Source organism: Ptychodera flava, chromosome 13, assembly GCF_041260155.1.
Source record: "Ptychodera flava strain L36383 chromosome 13, AS_Pfla_20210202, whole genome shotgun sequence".
In the NCBI taxonomy this organism is placed as follows: domain Eukaryota; kingdom Metazoa; phylum Hemichordata; class Enteropneusta; family Ptychoderidae; genus Ptychodera; species Ptychodera flava.
The window spans coordinates 35,445,526-35,467,501 of NC_091940.1; the positions used below are offsets into that span (position 1 = coordinate 35,445,526).

The 21,976-nt window shown below is 37.9% G+C and overlaps 1 protein-coding gene across 4 annotated transcripts in view; it reads right to left on the minus strand.

Moving 5' to 3' along the window:
- The window catches only part of LOC139148284 (fibroblast growth factor receptor 2-like), a 76,005-nt gene extending 55,424 nt beyond the window's left edge, over positions 1 to 20,581 (minus strand). For 2 of the 4 annotated variants that reach the window (XR_011555908.1, XM_070719639.1), the window contains exon 1: positions 1,029 to 1,180. The gene's annotated coding sequence lies outside the window, so the exon portion shown is untranslated. Of the gene's footprint in view, positions 1 to 1,028; positions 1,181 to 6,651; positions 6,808 to 20,237 lie in introns of those variants that run through there. The other 2 variants (XM_070719640.1, XM_070719641.1) reach the window with 2 other exon arrangements.
- Positions 20,582 to 21,976: the final 1,395 nt, after the last annotated feature.

Sequence of the window (21,976 nt, forward strand, 5' to 3'; positions counted from 1 at the left end):
CTGAACTTCGTATAAACTGTTGGCCCAGTGGTTGGATTTTAAATTTTCAGAGCCAGTGAGTTTCTTGCAATATTCAGAGAGAAAACCCTAATATCGATCCGAGAATTAAGTTGTAGGCTAGAGGAGAGAAGTTTTAGAGATAATTTGGCCGGCTTATTTGATCAAATAAAACTTTAGTCGATTAAATGTCATTTTCATCTTCATGAACACTTCATTTCCTGGGGTAAATGCTATATTGCTTCTAGATATCAATCCGCGAGGTCGACCTTCTCTAGGCGACTGCGAAGACAAATACGGAAATTGTTACTCTGAAATGTTCTTGAAGCGGAACAGCAATCATTACCACTGGCAACGCGGATGTGACGATGGGCATGTGAAGAAAGGAAATCAGTCTTATTTTTTTTCTCCCATTTGACATACATTCTATGATCAACGATACTCATAGAAGTATGCCAGTATCTGTCCCCAAGACTTTCCGAAGTGACGATTTTCGTGAGGAATGTTAATGGGGTAAAGAATGAAAATAGCATTTTGTCACGTACAGCGTCCATAGTCAAGATAAGCATTTTTCCGCTAGTATCTCACTGAAGGATCTCGACATTTTCCGTCTGAAATGAGCACACAACCGAAACTCATATACGTCATCAAATCCCGGAGATACACACGTTGCACCTTGAAACTTTAGAAAGGACATAGGACAAAATACTCCTTCCAGCCTCCCATCAGTATTCTATTAAAGATCACCCCCCCGCCATCGGTGATTTTTCACTGTCACTGGTAGCCATGGCAATAAATAAGCGAACACAGCAAGGCTAGAGGAGTTGTTGCCGGCCTTGATCGTATTTTTCAATTTCCTTCATGCTTTTTTCCCGACCGACAAACGGTACATTTTGGCCCCGTAGCATGAGTTCATAAATACTTCATTTCATTCAACACAGTGTGATTACACTTTCATCCAGAAGACGCCTAACCTTATACCAGCCATCTTACGTGTCGGTATTAATCCTTGTTTCCAGAGAACAACTCACCGTTGAATCACATAATCTACTCACAAATCCTCGTCTTGCAGCATCAGACGCACGGCACAACTAAACAAGTCTGTTTTAAAATTTCACATCGACAGACTCAGCAATAGTGATTGCACGGCAGCACATGCAACTGTTAAGTGTCTGCCCGTCTGTCCACAATGAAGCCTTGCAATGACGTCACAGAGCTCTATCACGACCTTGGAAGCATCATAGCAAACAAAGACCTGGTGCATAACAATTCCGTTTTTATTTCAAAGGACTGACCTACTGTAGCGACAGTTCCTAAGGGGTAGAGAGCATCCAGGTTGTGACCGGTTTGAGAAACAATCCAATGGTTGAGACGATCCTCTTGTCCACGAAAGAATTCTTAGGAAAGAACGGCCTTCGTCTGTTTTTATCTTGGAGTGGGAATTTGGAAAGGTGAAATACAGGTCATTTGTCTGTAAACCGCGAAGAGTTGAATAACCACCAAATTACATTGATTGGAAGGCAACCTGCCATGCCCCCCCCCTCCCCCCGAACAGTACCTTGCACAATTCAGTCAAACAGACCAACACACACGCCTAACCCAAGATGTCTTCCTCTTCAATGCTACTTCCCCCACTTCCATGCAAACGCTGTTTGCAAATTCACGGTTAATTAAATTTAACTTTACTACTTAATGTAACTGACAAAATTTACAGATTAGGCACCTTCCAAAATATGCAATGGAATATAAGACAAAAATATGAAAGTTTCTGCAACGACATGCCATTTTGAGGGAAACCCTCTGAAGAATTATGTTTTCGGAATGAAGGTTATCATGACGCCCTGGTAAGCTTTCTCAAATCCAGTACTCCCACGTTAAGAAAACCAGTGTAACATGTACGTGCAATAAACAGTCAGCAAAGCGTCCGTGAATAAACAGATCGAACGGGCCTGTGAGAAGTGTAAGTGAAAATCATTGGCCTTAGCTTGGTACAGCTAAAATGTCAAATATTCCATCTCTCATCAGGTTGTACACTGAATTTTAAGTCGATGAGCAACTTTCACTGCAAACAGTCTAGGTGTATTTCAAGTGTACTGAATACCAAAATTTGCATATGGCGAATCCCCGTACTGGGCAGGCTACAAATTCTGCAATATTCTGGTTTAATGCCCTGTGATTGAAAAACAAGGTAACATTTTGATCTTGTATCAATGCGCACCTTATAACTGTACAACGAAAGGTATATGCGTCTTGAGGAAGGTTTCGGATTTTTCCTACAGAATATTTATACTCTTTTGTGGTGAGACTTGAATGCGAAACTATTCCACACAAAGGATATCGTCGGAAAGTTATACACAATTAGATTGAACAACATGCTTCCATAAGGAGTTTAAAGACAAAGTGTTATACCACCATTCAGCGAATTTTAATACCGTACCTGACTCTTGTAAACCCCAAACCAGGGACTGATTGCCTGTGAATGTGTTCACATCGTATACATGGTGAAACTACTTTAAGAAATTATGCAACGTGATCGATAAAGATAGATTTCTGTTCAGTTTCTCACCTGCTATTTGCTACTCAGGGTCGGCAAAACTGGCAATAATAGCCTATTAACATTTACCACAAATTACCCTTCTGTATTAAGCAAAGGGTATATTATGCGAGCATGGATAAGGTGCCCCGGTATTTAAATGTAAGAGTGCACTACTGTAACGCAATCTGCAATACTGATCATCTGATGTTTCCAACACATTTTTGCAATCTCGAATACGCCGAAGGATAATCAGTGGAGGAATGAGATAACCGACAAGAGGGTAGCAAACATATTAAATCTGTCATAATCAAAGCCCCTAAGCCATTCTCGAATACACGGCCTCCTGGGTAGAATAATATTCTAATTAAATTAGAGCTGGCGTTGGTTCACCCCATACACCATCATCAAACAGAATGTGCCGATGGATTTAAGCTCGACGGGTATAATCTGAGAAAACAGATTCATCAAGAAATCACCGCTCTGAAAAGTGTTACTGTCACGGCGACTGCAAACAGTGTATATCAAAGCAAAGCAACGAGACAGCATTTAAAAAAACTTACATCGATCAACAAACAATCATGCTTTATTCTGGTTTTGGTTGTAGGACATTTGAACAGTCAAAATTGAAAAGGGGAAACGTTGATGCCAGAGGCATTCTAAAATTACTTTATTTCAAGAAGAAAGAGTTCGACAAACAGCCTACCCGCATCACCCTTGATGAATATGTTTAAATAACGGCCTCGATACCTGAGGCTGTAGCCCTTTCTCTCTTCACAGAGACGTCTGCCCATGCTGTACATAAATAGTGATCTTTCAAATTCTGCTCGATATTAAGGTAGACTAGTATGCGCCTCGAAAGTGAGAGACTTTAATATATTTGTTCAAAGTTTCCTGAATGAAAAGTTCAACTATTCTCGTACAAAATCAACAATAAAAATCGGGGTCGCCATGCAAAGTTTGGAACAAGCGAAACAAATTATCCAACATTTTGCGTTATTTGAAATTAAAAATGGCCACCATTCCTGTGTTAACTCTATAGGTCAAAAAGTAAATTTTGGATTTTCGAAAAACTAAGCCGCTGACAGTTTTTCTTTCTCCGAGAGCTTTAAGATGAACCCCCACAAGTGGTACATCAGAACAGAATTGTAGAAATCAATTGAGAGTCCGACTATCTGTCCCCGAGGAACGTTCTACCTTTACTCAAGCAATGAGCACTCTTCGGCGGATTGTGGGTGTTTACCTTTGCTATAGTTTTCTACGGACCAGTCTGAAGGGAAGCAAACGACCAAGTCTCAAAGGTGAATGGGCATGATAAATGAGAAGGACTGTGTTTCCAGAACGAATGACGTGTCTCGAGGAAATCCAGTGCCTGAATTCTCCACCGTGCAATTCAGAGTGGAGAGGCAACCTATACCAAACCAAAGTTAGACTCTGAGTTTCTGTCCCTTTTATGATTTACCTGGCAAATTAGACTACAAGACAGAGCAAATCTGTTATGTTGGTGGCACTATAATCACCTTCTCGCAAAATTACAGCTTTGCTTCGTGGACCCTCATACTAAATAAAACATAAACAACAAGAACAATTCAGTGCAAGGAGGCAAATTGCGTGAAAATCTGAAAGGTTTCAGGCTTACCGGTATTAACATATGTCATCAACTCATGCAAAGAAAGACAGCCTACCCGCATTATGTGAAATCAGGGATGGGTGTGAGGGTTGTCGTTCTGACATCTGCGAGTCTAACAATACTGAGAGTAAGGATGTTACAAACAACATCGGAATCATGTACAGATGTTTTCCAGAAAGTTCCTGGCGTCATAGTGGACTTAAATAGAATTACAATATGGGACAATTTATTAGAAATAAAAGTGAGCCTTCCTTAGGAAATGTTTATGACCCCCAGGACAAATTTGTCCGAATATAAATTAAGCACTGCAGCTTTGCGTTGACGGTTCACTGAACATGGATGTCAGCTTTATTCCAGTTTCTTTTTTTCACGAAAGTACAAAAGTACAAGTGTAAAATATTCTTTACACTATTAGTTTTCTGAGTCACAAGCGGTTCAGACAAAATTGTTCAAACAGACACTGAAGGAGTCTCCCACATCTCTTATAAATGTTTATATTAATTTACATCGTCGATAAAAATAAGGATGATTGAGACGAGAAGGGGGAAGATGACGCACGTCAGTGACGGAAAGTGGAAATCGCATCGCGTCGATTCCTATGGTGAAACAAATCTCTGCAAGCATAAATTTCATCTATGATGTTCTCGAAATTAGGAAAATATCGATTAAGTTAAACATGCATGTACTCTTCATTCGGTACAAAGCGAAATAAGCTTATATATATACACGTCTATAAAGGCAAAATGATTGTTACGGGTTCGATCGCGCCGGTGATATGCATTACCATCCATAAATTCCGTCGATAAATTTCAACATCCAATCCACAGACTTACGGGCACTCTCGCTGTTCTTTTCAACACGACAAATCACTGTATTTCCCCTGCGACAGGACACCTTTTGCGCGGAAATGATGATATAGCTTCTAAATAAACGAGAGGTAAATTACTTGGTAAGAAAACATTTGGTTCCGAAACAAAATGCTTGATTATTTACGCCTAAACTTGATTAGGATTATCCATAACCTGCTATATACAGATATACAAAGCTCGAAGCAGATAAACCTACTAGAATTTCTGGATGAATGTGTGAAGAAAAATACCTAGGCAATTCAGTAAATTCTCGATCCGATTCGAACTCACAACGTACGGCATCAAGTTACCTAACGAAAATACCATAAGTCAAAACCGGTCGGTTAAATCCCCACCCCTGTAAAATAAATACTACCGATGTACAATGATTTGGTGAGGCACGGCCATTTCGTGGAGAGGCCGTGGATAAGGAAAGACTCACGGTACTACTTATGATTGTGACTGAAGGACAGGAAGCCAAGTGTCCTCGTCCCAAAGGAAAGGCTGAGCAAAATGGGGCAGGACTTAAGTCCTGTGTAGAGCGAAGCCAGATTGAAAGCCAGCCAGGTGAAATGCAGGGGGTTTCGGTGTACGACGACAGGACGAAAGCAGGTGAATGGGGGCATAAGGCGACGCAGACCTAAAGTGAAACACAGCTTTCTATAATGAGCCTTAAATGATGTGTAGACTGAGTGTGAATACAGGTAGGTAAATAGTATGATACCAGTAATTATGTGAAATTTGCAAATCTGTAAACTGACCTCTCATAAAATTTCAATTAGCTGCAATAATTGTAGCCCTGTTGGGACTGGGCCTTGCGGCTTGGGTATCTGTCGTGCGGCTCGCGCTATGCCCCACAACAGAAGCCAAAGCCGCACAACCCAGCCCCACCAGGGCTACAATTTTTGCAGCTGGGGTTCGATGCACTTAATTTTTCACAAGGTCACTTAGGAGACTCTCCGGACAGAGGACGCATCAAGTGTGACAATAGTTACTCACCCAGACCATAACCTTTGAAACTGTCTGGAATACTTGAATATGCCTTTGTTTTGCTTTTGATCAGTATGTCTGTGAATGATGAAGCATGTCCGACCTTTTGGATATTCACTGAACACGCGTGGTAATCGTACTACAATTGAGAAAACTGGCTGAAGACGCAAGAAGAAAGCCAACATCAACTAGTCTTTTGTCGTTTCTTGAATGCAACAATTCAGTATCTGGCTGAGACGATCGACGGAAAGTGTATCGCCGCACTTTATTGAAGATGCCGAACTGAATCTGAAGTCGTCCATTGCGATAAACGACTCAGTCAATCTAGCCAAGGAATCTATTTTTACGGCGATAATTTTCGCAAAATCAAAAGTTAATCTTCTCCTGTGTATTTTTGCGAAACGTTTTTCCCGTTACCACAAATGTTTACAGGAAATAGACTGCTTGTTCTAGATTTGAGATACAATAATTCGGAGGGCGAGTTTCGACGTTGCAGGCTCATTCTACACCCACAACCAAGCTCATTGCCGCGACGACAGGCGCAACACAGGATCTTATGCATAGTAAGTTATTCTAACTGCAGACAGAGCAGCGATAACACAAGCAGTAAAATTCGGAATTTAACAGATACACACGAAGAAATGCAAACTTACCAAGTTACCCGCTTTGGTAGCAGTAAAGGCTTTCCCTCAGTGTCCAAAAACATGTAATGTTGACGACGGCCAACGGACGGAAAGGAACAATAATCCCCGGAAAATTACAAGCAATGAGGGAGCTTTCTATGCGTGTGTATGTGTGCCGAGAAATGGAAGGTGGGACATTAAGGAAGTGTCACTGAAGCGATGCACATTAATATTTATGAAGTGACGCCTATGTTTATACGTAATAATTTACTCACAATGATTGATTATTTGAACTTAATTCGCTGTGACTCAGAGTTACTCACCGTAAAACCGAAAATAAATAAATAAATATAATGAGTGTATATACATGATGATTTAATTCAACATATATGTATTCATGATTAAATTAAATATGTGTATATTCATCTATATACTTAAAGATATGTACGCATCTATATGTGTATATATATATATATATATATATATATATATATATATATATATATATATATATATATCTCGAAGTATACAGATGTCCTCGTGGGAAATTACAGTGTTCGATGCTAAAGCAGGGCGTTATAAATAACAACACAAATTACTTCAAGTACAAAGTAATAATATCTCGAAGGTCAAAGGTAACAATGGGATACCAAGGGTAACCTCGTTCCACGATATCCCACACACAGCCTCGAAGCCGCCCCATTTAAATTACAATAAAACAAGTATTATTGCACACTTAATGTTGGCATTTACAACAACAATAACAAAGTGATAGTAATAAGAGACAGATACACAGTGTTTGGGGTCAAGGTCAACTACTTTAATACAAGTTGACAGGCTGTAAGCCAAAGTCTGTCAAAATTCCCCCAACATTGGTGGTGGGCGCTAGCCCTCCTCCTGAGTACATATATATGATCTTCAACTTTGTTCTAATTGTAACTAATTCGTTGTAGATTGTAAAGCTTGAAACTGATGTATTGGTTTAATCATAAACCCTAGGTGTGAACACCTTCAACAGCAGTATATATCTGCAAAGCTATGACTGTAAAGTGAATATTTGTTAATCACGTGAAGCAATCTACTTGAGTAGGCTGTAAAGACAATTGATCCAAGGCAAGATCCATGTGGAACACCAAACCTGATATTGTACTTATAAAACAAACGGCTGAGTATCATAAGGGCGCCTTCAGTAATTACATGTGGGGGTCGACCGAGGGAATTGGAGAGGGTCACTTTTTAGAAAACTGTTCAGGGGGGTCATTTTTTATAAACCTATCTTGGGGGAGGGTCATTTTCAACAGAAGCAGATTTTACGACCAAACTTCGATTGTCCATGTGATCACCCACGAAATACATTGATTCTTTTAAGTACATACACATTATCGATAAGCAGTGGTATCCTACATCAAACACCTTGAACAGGTAAAACTGATGAAAGTCAAGAGACAAAAAGATATTGGGACAGATGGTAAAGTGTACATCAATTACCAAACATCTATAAATGCGCAGACATTGTTTCTTTTATGTTTATATATTTTTGGTGAAATTCCAAAATCAAATTTCGTGCACACACATCCTCTTGTAACCACCCAAGCCTAATTAAGTACATTTTTATCAATTATCAAACGTCCGTAAATGCAAAGATATTGCTAGTTTTATATTTAAAAAAAATTGTTCATAGTTCTCTCATAGACTTCTATGTATAGTGAATCAACATTTTCGATGAAATCAAATATCTAATTTCTTGTACACAAATGCACGTTTTACTTTCCACTTCAAGTCGACCATATAGAAATGTACAGATATAGCTTGTTGTGTTGGGGAAAATTTTCAATGGTTTGCCTGAAAGACTCATATGTATGATGATTTGATATTTTTGGGTGAAGCACTATATCAGCCACATCTTGCCTTCTTATAGTTGCTCAAAATATGGTGACCCTCCCGCCATTGCATGACCCTTCAAAAATGCTTGCATGATATATTGCTGCCCAATCCTTCCCAAAACGCCAGCCCTCTGTAACAATTAAACCAATTGTCATGTTAATTAGCTGATACTGTTTCAGAGATTCCTGGGGAGAATACTGCAGTGATTGGGGGAGGGTCAAGTTTAGAATGTCAGACAAGGGGAGGGTCACATTTTAGACACGAGGATAGGGGAGGGTCATATTTTACAGTACAGGTGCACACGGAATTCCCCCGGCCGACCCCCTGTAATTACTGGAGGCTCCCTAACTCTCTATGATCTGCTACTGAAATAAGATGCAAGCAAATTCAAACATATGTTGTCAAACCCAACCTTAGCTCGGCATAGTGGCGAGCAAGATCCGCTGTGCCAAGGGCAGCGCCGAGATCTTGCAACACAATCAATGTCAACTGTTATTTTTCCACATTTTGAAATATGGCAGAGGTTAATTACCCATCTGAGTAAAGCTTCCATGCTGTTATATTGCCCGGATGCAGATTGCCACACGTGCAAAGAGGCATTTATGTGCATGTGAGCTGTTAATTTGTGAAAGACAACAACACCAGCCTAACAAGCTTGGATAAATAGCTTAGGTTACCGACCGGTCTGCATTTGAATAAAATAGGACAGATTTGTGGCAGCACCCGTCTTGTTTTTCAACAGTGGTATTACAATAGCTACCTCCGAAAATAACATATCGATCATTTATTATACATTCTTGGCTTTGCTGATGTGCACGGCTGTTGAAAGTGTTCACACCTCGAATTCATAATAAAAACACTGTAGTTGAAATGTGTTAGCGATATTCAAAATAAGAGAGTAGAACACAAATTAAAACTTAGTGAAAACAAAACAGAAGTTACAAGTTTTGGTACCAAAACAACAATTTATAAACGAAAATCGACGTTGATTTATTGGTGGGGTAGAACATGTTTCAGGTCCATTTCATGATAAAATTATCTGCAACGTCTTCTTTCAGAGAAGTATTGTCATTTGCTTTATAATGAGTACATAACGTCTGTTTGCAGATGATTCAAACCTGTTTCACACTTATTCAGCTGCTGAATGAATAGACCTCACAAATGTTTCACATCATTTAGACGATGTCCAGTTATGGTGTCACGCAAACAAATTAACTATAAATAGGGGAAAGACCAATTTTAGTGTATTTAGAGGACGTCAGACGAAATTAAATGTGTGTGGCTATGTCTCAATCAGTGGTGAGCACATTGTGGAGGCTGACGTAGTTTCATTTGTTGGTATTTTGATAAATAAACAACTTTCTTGGTCTGACCATATTATAAAGTAAATAAGATCATTAGGAAGAAATGTGGTATTTTGTTTAGGCTGCGACACATCCTGCCACTACACATTCGGTTGTTATTTTATAATGCTTGTATACTTCCTCACATAAGTTATGGTATCGAGATTTGGGGTAATACCTACCCAACGCACTTGCACTGTATTTTAACAGCTCAGAAGATGATTGTTCGAACAATACTTTTTAAAAAACAGACGGACCACTCAGCACCATTATTTATCCAGATCAACATCCTAGACATTTTCAAGCTTCACAAATTGTCCCTTGGCACTTTTATCCATAGTCTTATTCATCAAAAGTCACCACACTCTATAGCAGACTATTTCAGTGATTATACGCATGAACATAATACTAGAATGAGCCTTCAGACGCACCTTCGACCATATCATGCTAAGTCAAATTCAGGTCAATTTGCCATTTCTTTTTCAGGTGCAAATGTATGGAATAATATTCCAGTTCATATTAGACAAATTGTCTCACTGTACAAATTTAGGCAATATTTCAAACGCCATCTTTTGTATGGACTTTGATTGGTTCTGTGACAGCTTTGTAGCTTTTGTTTGATAGGCACCTTACATGTTTTCCATAAGTTTTTGTTTTGGTTTGTTGTTTGTAAATTATTTCTTAAATGTATTCATTCTGTGAGCCCTCGTTAAGTATTTTTTACACCTCAATTTTCACATGTCGGGGTTCAGGCTCGACTAGCTACCAGCTATATCCTGTTTCCCCTTTGCCCAGATCATTTTTGACTTATTCAAACTTGTTGCTGTCTTTCATATTGTATGTAACTTTTCTGGGTAATAAATAATTCATTCATTCATTCATTCATTCATTCATTCATTCATTCATTCATTCATTCATTCATTCATTCATTCATTCATTCATTCATTCATTCATTCATTCATAAGTGATTATTTTAACTTTTGGCGTTATAAGACATATTGATTATGTCATAGATTATGGCACGTGGATAGAGTAGTGACATTCAGCTGATTTGTGTTTGCTGGGTTTTTCTCAATCTTCGATGCTTCGTCATTCACTGACATAATATTCAACAGTAATACAAACGCATATTTAACGTATGTCAACCAGTTTCAAAGGCTGTAGAGAGAATAATTCAAAAATACCTCATATACGTCACATGGATAAACTTATCTCAAATGGCTAGGCCAAGTGCAATGACAACACAAACCATAAAGGCTTGTGTTATAATAGTAAATGGAAGGAATATAGAAAAGGAAGAATTTGGAGGGGGCGGAAACCTGACACCAACCCAAGAGGCGCCAAACTATCCGACATTTTCTTCTCGACCTTAGGTGCGGACCTAGAGCTACAACTTTATTTAATAAAGATCTGAAGTGGTGATTACAACTGACATCTTAATGAATTCGCTTCAGTCGCTGAAAGTATTACGATACTGTAGTACCACAACCCTTTGGCCAGAAGATAGCAACCGTGACAAATTTGTGAAGAATGCGGGTAATAATGATTTTGTTGTAGGCAGCAGTGAGTAAATAAGAAATGTGATTGGACAAATTGATGAGCCCATCTGCATGCGTTTTGCGGTAAATGGTATAAATATACACACAATAACCGTCGATTCCATGCATCTCACAGTGCTTAAATACAGAACTAACAATGACTGAAACATCTTTAATTAGCATCGTTATGTTTTTTCAATGAAGATTTCGAAAACGCTCATTTAGAGGTGGTTTTCACTTCTTTGAAGGCCTAAATGAGTAGCTGAACAAGCAATGAAGATGCACAATGATATAACCACCAAAAAGTGTTAAGAAAACCATGAAGTTGGAATTATTTTGAAGGTCCTTTTGGCAAGTAAGAAACGACTTTGCCATTTTATCTCGACATCTAGAATAATGACACTACGTTTTTAATATAGTTTTCATTTCAGTTTCAAGCAAATAATAGTTTTCATTTCAGTTTCAAGCAAATAAAAATTACCATGGCATTTTTTTTTTTGCATTCTCCACTCAATTCAATGAAATTAGTTCACATTGCACAACCCACGGGTAGTCTAGTACCTTAATTTCAAAAAACAATTACACAGGTCTGATCAAAATAAGATCTTCGGATGCTCTCCATACGATATTTACCAAAAATTATTGACGACAGCCTTGGCTACTCCCGAAAACTAGAATTATCTATAATTGCACCCCACAAGTGTGGAAACAAAATTAAGCAAAACTAATAAAGTCAGGGGTGTATTACCTTTGAAAGAGCGTCATGTTTAAGATCTGTTTCCCAATCTTTCCGAAAATCAACAACTTTTCGTCTCCCGCCCAAGTGAAAAAACAACTGGGCTCGTATATTTTTCACAATGATACTTTATACAGAAACAGAACTATTTCAAGATTTTCGCCAGTTTCGAAACTCGCTCCTGTTTTCTCATTTCGTCATGTTATAGCAGTCAATGTGAAATCTCTCATAATAAGTATGCGATCGTGGAGAGATAAAGCTGCCATCGTGAAAGGCAAACCGTAAAATACCATTTAAATTGGGTCGGGGTCTAAGCTCAAATGACCAGACACATGTTATCGACAGCTGGACACATAATGGACGCCCACAAACTTTAGTCTGGGAGATTTAATTCACCATACCATAGGTCACATAAATCCTATCACTTTTGGAAAAGTATCAAGATGTACAAATGTTGTCTATTAGGTTGGAAGATCCTTTTACAAGGTTCTGAGCAATGGTCAAGCACTTGCATTGTACATCGCATAAACCGTATTTTCGGGTTAGTCGTCTTCCTTCAAGTTGATTCTGGTGTTGACTGCTGAATAAAGCCAAACTTAACAACTTTGTTCTGTACATGTGAGGGTACATCGTGACTACGAATATTTTGAGTAAATTGAGATCCAATTGATCGTAAGTGACCTATATTTACATACCCTTCTCAACGACGAAACACTACAATGGCGAAAACAATCTACAGAGACGGACTATAATCAGTCTAGCTATGTCGAGGGTATATGTAAATCTCGGTCATTTATCCTTATGAGATTTTTTTGCATTCAACAATAAGCAGGATGCGAGATTTTTTAATTTTTATTTGCCATGTTTAGTTTTGGTTTGGCTTCAACGTATTACACTGCCCGGGATACAATACTTATGACCGTGCCATTATGACGTCAAAACTACAGAAATCCATTTGTATTCGCTTTACTTTTAACTGTCAATGCGATATCTAGGTTCCTTCGCACTTTAAGACCGAAGAAAAGTAGTTAAATCCCCAGTCATCATATTACAACTTTACGTTATCCTAGGGATATATTTCTCATTCTTGTCATGAAAATTTGATTGTTTCATGATGTGTTCACTATTACGGTCACCGGGGGCGCTAGTTTCGAGTCTAAGTCACTAGTGAACATTGGCAGTCCCACCTCCAGACGCCATTTGTATAATTGATTTTGCTGGGTGAAAGAATACAAAAATAGTTACACGTACGGGCGTAAGGGGTATTTACCTACAATGACAAAGGATAGAATAGCTGCCCGACGGATCTTAGCTTTGCAAAGTCGAGAGAGAACTGGCTGTAGGATAAACAAGATTAAAATGTTGTTCCTTTAGTCATTTATGAGGCTTCAGAAGATTGAAAGATGACGTTCCGTTTGCAAACCATGGTTGACAGACAAATGAGAAAAATATCCGATATCAGTCATCACTGCTGTATGTCAACGTAACAAGAAAATTGTTTACTGGGTAAAAATGGAATCTTAGAAAATCGATTATAAATACCCATTTAAATAAGAGAAAGTTTCTCCAAGGAATATTACTTTAAAACGCCTCGAACGTGTACCTCGAAAACTGACATTAATTCTTACAAGTCTTGATGCATTAATTCTAACAAGTCTTGGTGCACCGCAAAAGCTGACATTAATTCTTAAAAGTCTCTGAGCATCATAAATCTTCGGTGCCTCGGTGTGAACCCCTGCAGCATTGAACAGTGGTGAACGGCGACGCTGGAAAATGGAAATTGTTAATTATAGATGCCAGTATATGTGCGTCAATAGCTAAGTGACAGAAGACAGATTAAGAGGCAATATTTCAAGACGCGTTGAAATTCACATAATGACACGAAGGCCAAGGGACCATCTGTTTCCTTTGAGTGAATTTATGTTTTTGGAGTATTTATAGCATAGGTATAAAATGTTTTAGATGAATAATGATTCAATCAGCATGGTGAGGTTGAAAGCGCGATAATGCTCCAACTAAATGCTAGGTGTAAAATATCTATGCCCATGCCTGGTTCGGTGAAAAGCGTTGTGACAATACATATTTTATGTGTTAGCATCAATCTGTTTAGATATTAATTTAAGTGAGTACATGTAAGCTATTTGATTAAAGCTAAAATCAAATCTGACAAGGATACCAGAACTCGGTAAACTCCTAACCTACCTGCAGAAACGTATACGATTAGGCCTCATAACGTATCAAAAATTTCCATAAATTGAACAGTTATTTCGGTCCCTATCGTATGCTGTGTATGCAGTTTCATTGCTGAGTAGAATTACAAAACGTCGCCCATTTGTCGCATATTAGACCACAAGGTATTGCAGGCAATATTCGTCTAGGAGTTGTGATCAACAAATATCATGTATTAATTTTTTCACTACACAAGCCTTACCCGTGTCGTGTGTGTGCCTATTACTTTACCCTAGCTATCTGTGTATAGTATTTCAAAGAAAACAGTCCATATCTGTTAATTGTCCTCCCTAATCCCCTTTATTAGTATGTTCTATCGATCTCTAACGCGTGGGGGGGGGGGGGCGATTGCCCTGACCGAATAAGTAATTTCGTCAGCAGCTCATAAGGTAAAATAGCTGCTAACGATTTATTTGGTTAGGACAATCAGCCCCCCCCCCCCTCCGTCCGCGCGTTCTTGATCGGTAGAACAAATTAGGTCACTGAATGAGCCCCCTAAATAAGACAAATCACAGTATGAGTTTTTAAAGGGAAAACAAAAAAAATATTTTAAAGGACAACAATAGTTTATAAAAAAAAAAGAGTGATGCGAATCAGTTGGACGAAAATGCCATTTTTCGGTGTTCTTCTAGAGTTTCGGTCCAATTCGAAGTGTTATTTACTTTCCCTGAGTAGCCGTAAAGCAGTCATGTAAAACTTTGGAGTTAGACATTGAATCAACAAACATTGAACTGGCTCGATAGCAAACCTATCTTTTATTGCATGAAAATTAATTTGTCATTGTTCAAAAATCCCTGAGCAATATATGTAAATTTAATCTCTGCATTAATTTTTTGTTTCTTTGTCTTGTTTATTTTCTCTGTCCTCTTTGATACAAGTTTTGGCAATCTCTTGATAAACACAGTATTACAGAAAGAAAGTTTTGATACGGTACCATATATGAACAAAATGCATAAAATGCATACAAATGATTATTTGATAAGGTATATTTACTCTTATAAATTTTAAATATAAAGAGGTCACCAGATGCATGGATACTGGTCATAGGGTGTGCTTTTATATCTATAGTTTATTATGACTTTGAATTTTAATTTGTTGGTTTCACCTTTTTCAACCGTCATGAAGCAACTGATAATATTCTAACAGGGTAAACCAGGATTTGAAAGGTCTTCATTACAAAGGTTTTAAATTTGTAAATTTTACAAATAAATGTATTGATATTGAACTTTTCCAAGTTGCGGGATCAGTGAATATTTCTGTGTTAGAGAGGGGTTACTCAAATTCATAATGGTTGGCAGGGGGTTTACTCGAAATTCCGGAGTTTCCGATGAAATTCCTCCGACCTCCCCCGGTCGTAAATAATGATGGGCTCCCTTATTACGTGTATGTATAAATGCATACATAAAAGCATACCAAGACATGTACTCAATGCATACATACAAATACATACATACATACATACATACATACATACATACATACATACATACATACATACATACATACATACATACATACATACATACATACATACATACATACATACATACATACATACATACATACATACATACATACATACTCGTTTTCGGCGTGAAGGGCAGTTATTACGAGTGTCAATCAATAGGAGAACGCAAAAAGCTAATAAATCTTTACAGTCATTTGGTATAGATCAAACTGACGTTAAACTACACAAGAAGCACATGGTGGTATTGACTCGCGATTTTTTAGGTCAAAATGTCGGGTCTTGCTGGAGTTGCGATTAGCGCAAACAGTCTGTATTTGTTTTCTTTCTCTCTTCACCACACGTGTGTTTAAGATTGCACCTGATCACATCCATGATCTCAGACAGCAAAACGAGCAAGCACCACCAGATAGCCATAACCGTCATTCCCATGGGGTTTATTCCTATCCATGTACATTTGAAAGAAATAATAAATACATATGTTAATCGGATTCTTAAATGTACATACACCAATAACACATGGGTAAAAATCTCATCTGTCACTCAAAAATCCAAGCGAAACTTACATTCCGTGACGGGATTACAGAAATTGATCGGCCCCAAAAGGAATACATCTCACCATCTTCATTTCACTCCACATTTTGATCTTCAGTATGCGCCGGGAATCTTTAAATATCTCAACAGATTCCTAATTTTCATCCAAGATAATTCACAAGCTTTTTACGATTTACATTTTTATTCGTTTTAGGACTTAAAATTAAATGGTCCTAAAACCAGGCGCTATTTTTGGAACTTTGGCTGTATCAAAGGTTAATTGTTATACAGGTTCAAGGTCCCAAGAGAACGCTTTCCTTCTAATAGCTATAGATTCAAATAAACTAGAACGCAAAAGTATATACAAATTATGTGTAATAAATCTTGACGTGAGACCTTTGAGATCGAGAGACTAACAATTTTATTGACATACATGTACAAAATTAACACGATTGGTACTAATTTGGGATAATTGGATGGTGAAGTAATGTCGATTTAATCTACAAATGTAAGCTCATCTGCTTTTCTTTTTAAGTTACACACTTGTTTTTATGAGTAATTTGCAATTATATTGCAACATTCAGCTATATGGCACCTAACACTTTCAAGAAATGTCAAAAATATACAGATCCAATTATCCCAAATTAGTTCCAATCGTGTTATAAAAATACACAGGCAATAAACATCAATCAATATAGACAGATTTTCATACATACATACATACATACATACATACATACATACATACACACACACACACACACACACACACACACACACACACATACATACATACATACATACATACATACATACATACATACATACATACATACATACATACATACATACATACATACATACATACATACATACGTATACGTACGTACGACCTTCATACGTGCATACCGTGCATAAATGTCATATATACATCAATATACGTGTCTATGGCTTTATGCCTGCGAGCATGTATGTATGTATTACTAATATTACAACCTCTCTCTGAGTGAATTATACAAGTTAGTCAAGAAGAAGTATGTTTCCCACGTACAGCGTATCGATCTATTTAATTTCTACTGCTGGCTTATTAAACGAGATCTATAAGTGATGAAATCTGAATATGTGTCGAGTACGTGTGACGCTTGTCTGTATGCACAATTTCCCCTTCAATCGCCATTTACAGTAATATATCCTAAATGTCACGACACAGCTGTTCCATGTAAAGAGACTATAATCACGCGTTTGGTAAACCTTTCGCCGTGTGTGTTTGGGCTTAAATAAGAAGACCCACTCATATAATATTATTCGGGTCATAGTCCCCCAACACATTGGACCGTGTTTAGGTTCTGCACAGTGAGTTAAATGATGTAAATGAACGAAAGCCAAGATTGTTGAGTGGGTGGAGAGACGGAATCGATGTGGCATTCTGTGGTGACTCGAAATTTATTTTTTGCCAAGGTTTTCCTCTTTCTTATTTTCTTCTCATTCCACTGCAAGGCAAGGCAATTATTTTATGATCTACCACTTATTGGAGCTCACTTTAAAGTTCATGGTGAAAACTTTCCACCGTTTAAGGTTTTCAAAAGTCGAAAATTTTATTTTCCCCCATAGAGTTAAATTTTGAATTTCGGGAAATCTATGTAATTTTCTCTCTAGTGCCAAATTTTACAGGGTGACCCCTGATTTTTATTTTTGATTTAGTTAGAGAATGGTCGAAAGCTTCATTGAGGAAAGTTTGAGCAAAAGTTCAACTCTCAATATCGAGATGCATAGTGCATATTGACCTGATACGTTGAAACGGAAGTGTACCACAATCAAAGGATCTGTATATAGTGACCGTCGAAGAGGTTGAATCTTAAGAATTGCTCTTGGAGAGACAACGATCAAATATTTCGAGTCGGACTCCCATTTCAGAATTACTCTGTTTGTATGTATAAGAATCATTTTCTTGTCAAGTCTATATTGGAACATCCGTTCATCCTGCTAAAGTACAAACAAGTGCGCCACTTAAGTTGTTGTATTTTACGCAAGCACGACTTCAGATAATACTTCAATCTTTTCTTGACCAACAAGAGATGGAGAGTGATAACCCTTCACAAATGTCGATAAGCTTTGAGGTGCTTTCTAATGTTTCCGACAGATTGTGATGGTTGTTGTGGTTGTCGGCGCTATCCAAGGCATCATTGACGTCATCAACTGCAATTGTAATATTTCGTGTTACTCTGACAATTGAGTCAATCACTTGACGAACTGCCCAGCCATCTGTTCAAGATGTATAATGTTTGCAATCTCCGTAGCAATTAGCAAATGATGCGCGCAACGATCACAATCTGAACAACATCTCTTCAAATCAGTTCGACCAGAAGTCACTTCAATAATTTTTCTCCGTCAATTCACTAAGGGAGCTGAGCTTTCAGTTATTACGAGGGGTGGGCGGAGGGCACGGGGAGGGTCATGGGTTAGACGTGCATATATGTACAACAAATATAATATTGAAATTTCATCCAAAATATCGGTTCCCTTGACATGGGTGTACATGAGAAAAAAATAATAACATCAGGCTGGTTATAGGCCTGAGTGCATTTCTGTTCAAAAATATGATATTTGAATTTCACTCAAAATGTCACTTCACTTCAGGGGAGTGCAAGGGGCATACCTACATATACACATTGAAAGAGGAGCATGTGCTCCCTGTGGGTAAATCGTAAAGACTGTCTTTTTCGTAAGAGTATGACAGATATGTTGTAAATATGAAAACCAAGGTCACATTCAAAGAATAGGCAAATGATAGAGGCACAAACTAAAGAGTGTGAACATGTACTGTATGGTAAACATGGAAGTGCCTGGGTGGAAGCATTTCAGGTGAGGTCGAGCATGCATTTCAAATTTTGAACGGAGGAGGGGGTCACGTTTTACAAATTGAAAAAGGGGCAGGGTCAGATTTTACTAGATGAAACTTCCTGATATCCTTCGGCCTACCCTCCTTCGTAATAATTGGAAGCTCCCTTAGTCGTCAAAACGCCCACACATGTTGATTAGACCACCGTCCGGACGGTGATTAGACTAATGAACGGTCGCTACATACCTGAAAAATGTTAAATTAGTCTAGATTCAAACTTACCTTTTCTATCTCAAAAATTCTGAAAACGTTAAAACAACATGCTGAAAATTGTGTCAATTTAGTATTATGATTTATACCCCGTTTCTGACTCATTCTTGCAAATTTACATTTAAATGCTGCTGTTCATGATATGTCTAGACCTCTTTGCATAGTCCGCTTTCAACCAAATATATTCATACCAGTATTAAAACATCCGACATTCTCTTCGATATCAAATGACGATTCGGCAAAACAGTCTGAACAGTGCTGATATGCAGCTAGTTTACACCTTGTCGTCGAAAAACGTCGCCATGATTGTAGCTGCACGGACTTACACAGAAATGGAGAAATTGTTACATTGTTACAAGATAATTAAAAAATCGATCGAACAGCCTTATAATGTAATGAAATAATAAAAAACGGTTACTTTCATCGAGTAGCTGATGATTTAGGCGCGGTAATTTTTTCACACATAATCAAGGTTTTTACGAGTTAAACTATTTCAATTAGCGATAAATATCGCCGGCTTGAACAAATTCCCATAATCTCTCGTCGATATTTATTTATCAGCCCAACCCTGAACACTCTGGATGATCCTCCCTCAGGCATGCTACCTAATAAAGCAATTTAGGAAAAACATTTTAACAAGGTTTTGCTTCGATTCGTGTGAAAAGAACACGTGGAACAACATTTAAAACTGGCCTTAGCTCTAGTAACGTCTTGCAAACTTGTAAATATCATAATTTTTCAGGGGGTTACTGGGTTACGTGTGAAAGTGTTTACATACCTGAATGTTCGGCCACAGAGCTAGGATTTTTTCTACGACTCCCAACCGACGCTTGTACAATCACGGACCTTGTTATAAACTACTACACTGAAAGCAGCTGTCGACGGGGATTCTGGTACAGAAGGCTATCCCATCATGCTCCTTGTGGCGCTCTGCCATAAATTATGCCGTATTAAAATATCTCACAGAACTATACTTGGAGACTGGGATAGTCAAAATGGAAAGCATAAGTATATAATTCGCTGCCTTGTAAGACGTTAAATGCTGTATGTCTCTGAGTTACATAAAGGTGCACCGTTTTGTTAAACATGGATTTGTAGTTTTCCAATTATTCCTACGTACCACAGAGTGACATAGCGTTATCCAGATTATCCATGCTGGCAGGACGAGTGCGTCGGATTGGCTGACGACGTCACAACTGATCAATAAATTCTTTGCAATTTAAATATATCGTATCTATCATATTCATTTGCCGGATTTCAGATGACGTTAAATGTAATTTTCAATGATTTTTTTTTCTCTCAGTCTCAGACCCATAGGAAATGATTCCGAAAACGGTCAGAAACGATAGAAATATTCCATGTATTTCTCCAATGCAGTTTATGATATGAACTAATATGTCAAAGTTAAAACCACACATTTAAAAAATAATCTAGCCTATATATCTCTAATCGCTACGTGTTCTCAAATTTCTGTTGACTGGAGGTACTTCTTCTTTCTCGGCACAAACCCGATTATTTCGAAAACAGGTAAACATAAACGTTTACAATAGCTTTCATTTTGATTTTTTCCTTGAAAAAATGAAAATACATTTCACAGATAATCATAGCAACATATGCTAAACAGTGCTGACATACGTTCAACCAAACATTAGAAAATTGAAGCGTCATGCGAGCGCCATACATGCACATGAAAATACTGCTTTTAGAACTGAATACTGAATCGGTGCTGACTACAGAGCTGTCCTTGTTTTCTCTGTAGTAAATTAGAACAAGAAATAACGCGTGCCTGCAATGACGGAAGCACTTGAAATAAGTATTTATCATGAAAGATATATAAGAAGAATATGTCCAGGCAAGGAGAGTTACCTTATGACAGGAACTACTCTGAAAAAATTAAAAATGATTTGAATTTGATGTGTGATCCGATTTGCAATCGTTGATGGAAGTCGTATATATGCAAAGCTTTTGATTCTTGACTTCCGTGGTAGATGCGAATCATTACAAAGTGAAATTGAACTGACCAAATCCAAGATATCAGAGTTGGTGTTTTCAAAATTTCCAACTCACAACCCGAAATAGTCGGTTATTAAAAGGGGTGTGGACCGGGATAATGGGGGGGGTCATGGTTTGCAAACATAGCCTAAGGGGACATGTTTTACATTTGCCAATGATTGGTTGTTCTAGGGTATTTGCCGCGGTGAGGACAAAAACTTGTGGCGAAGAGAACGATGGGACATTACTCCAGGGGACAGGGTATAAGGGACGTTTAAAATCTCCTGATTGTCTGTCTCTTTAAGCTGCACTTCCTCAGTATTTTTGAAACGTGAAAAATACGTGAGTATGTTTTCAACTTCATGAGAAATCACTTCTCGTATTGCCAGAACATTTACCGAGGGGAACTATGAATTCTTTCTATGCCTTCACAGGTTTACAAAAATTAAGAGCAAGATTATACAAACAATACAAAGATGTTTTTAATTTATATCGTAACATTTTCAGAACAAACACTGTTATTCC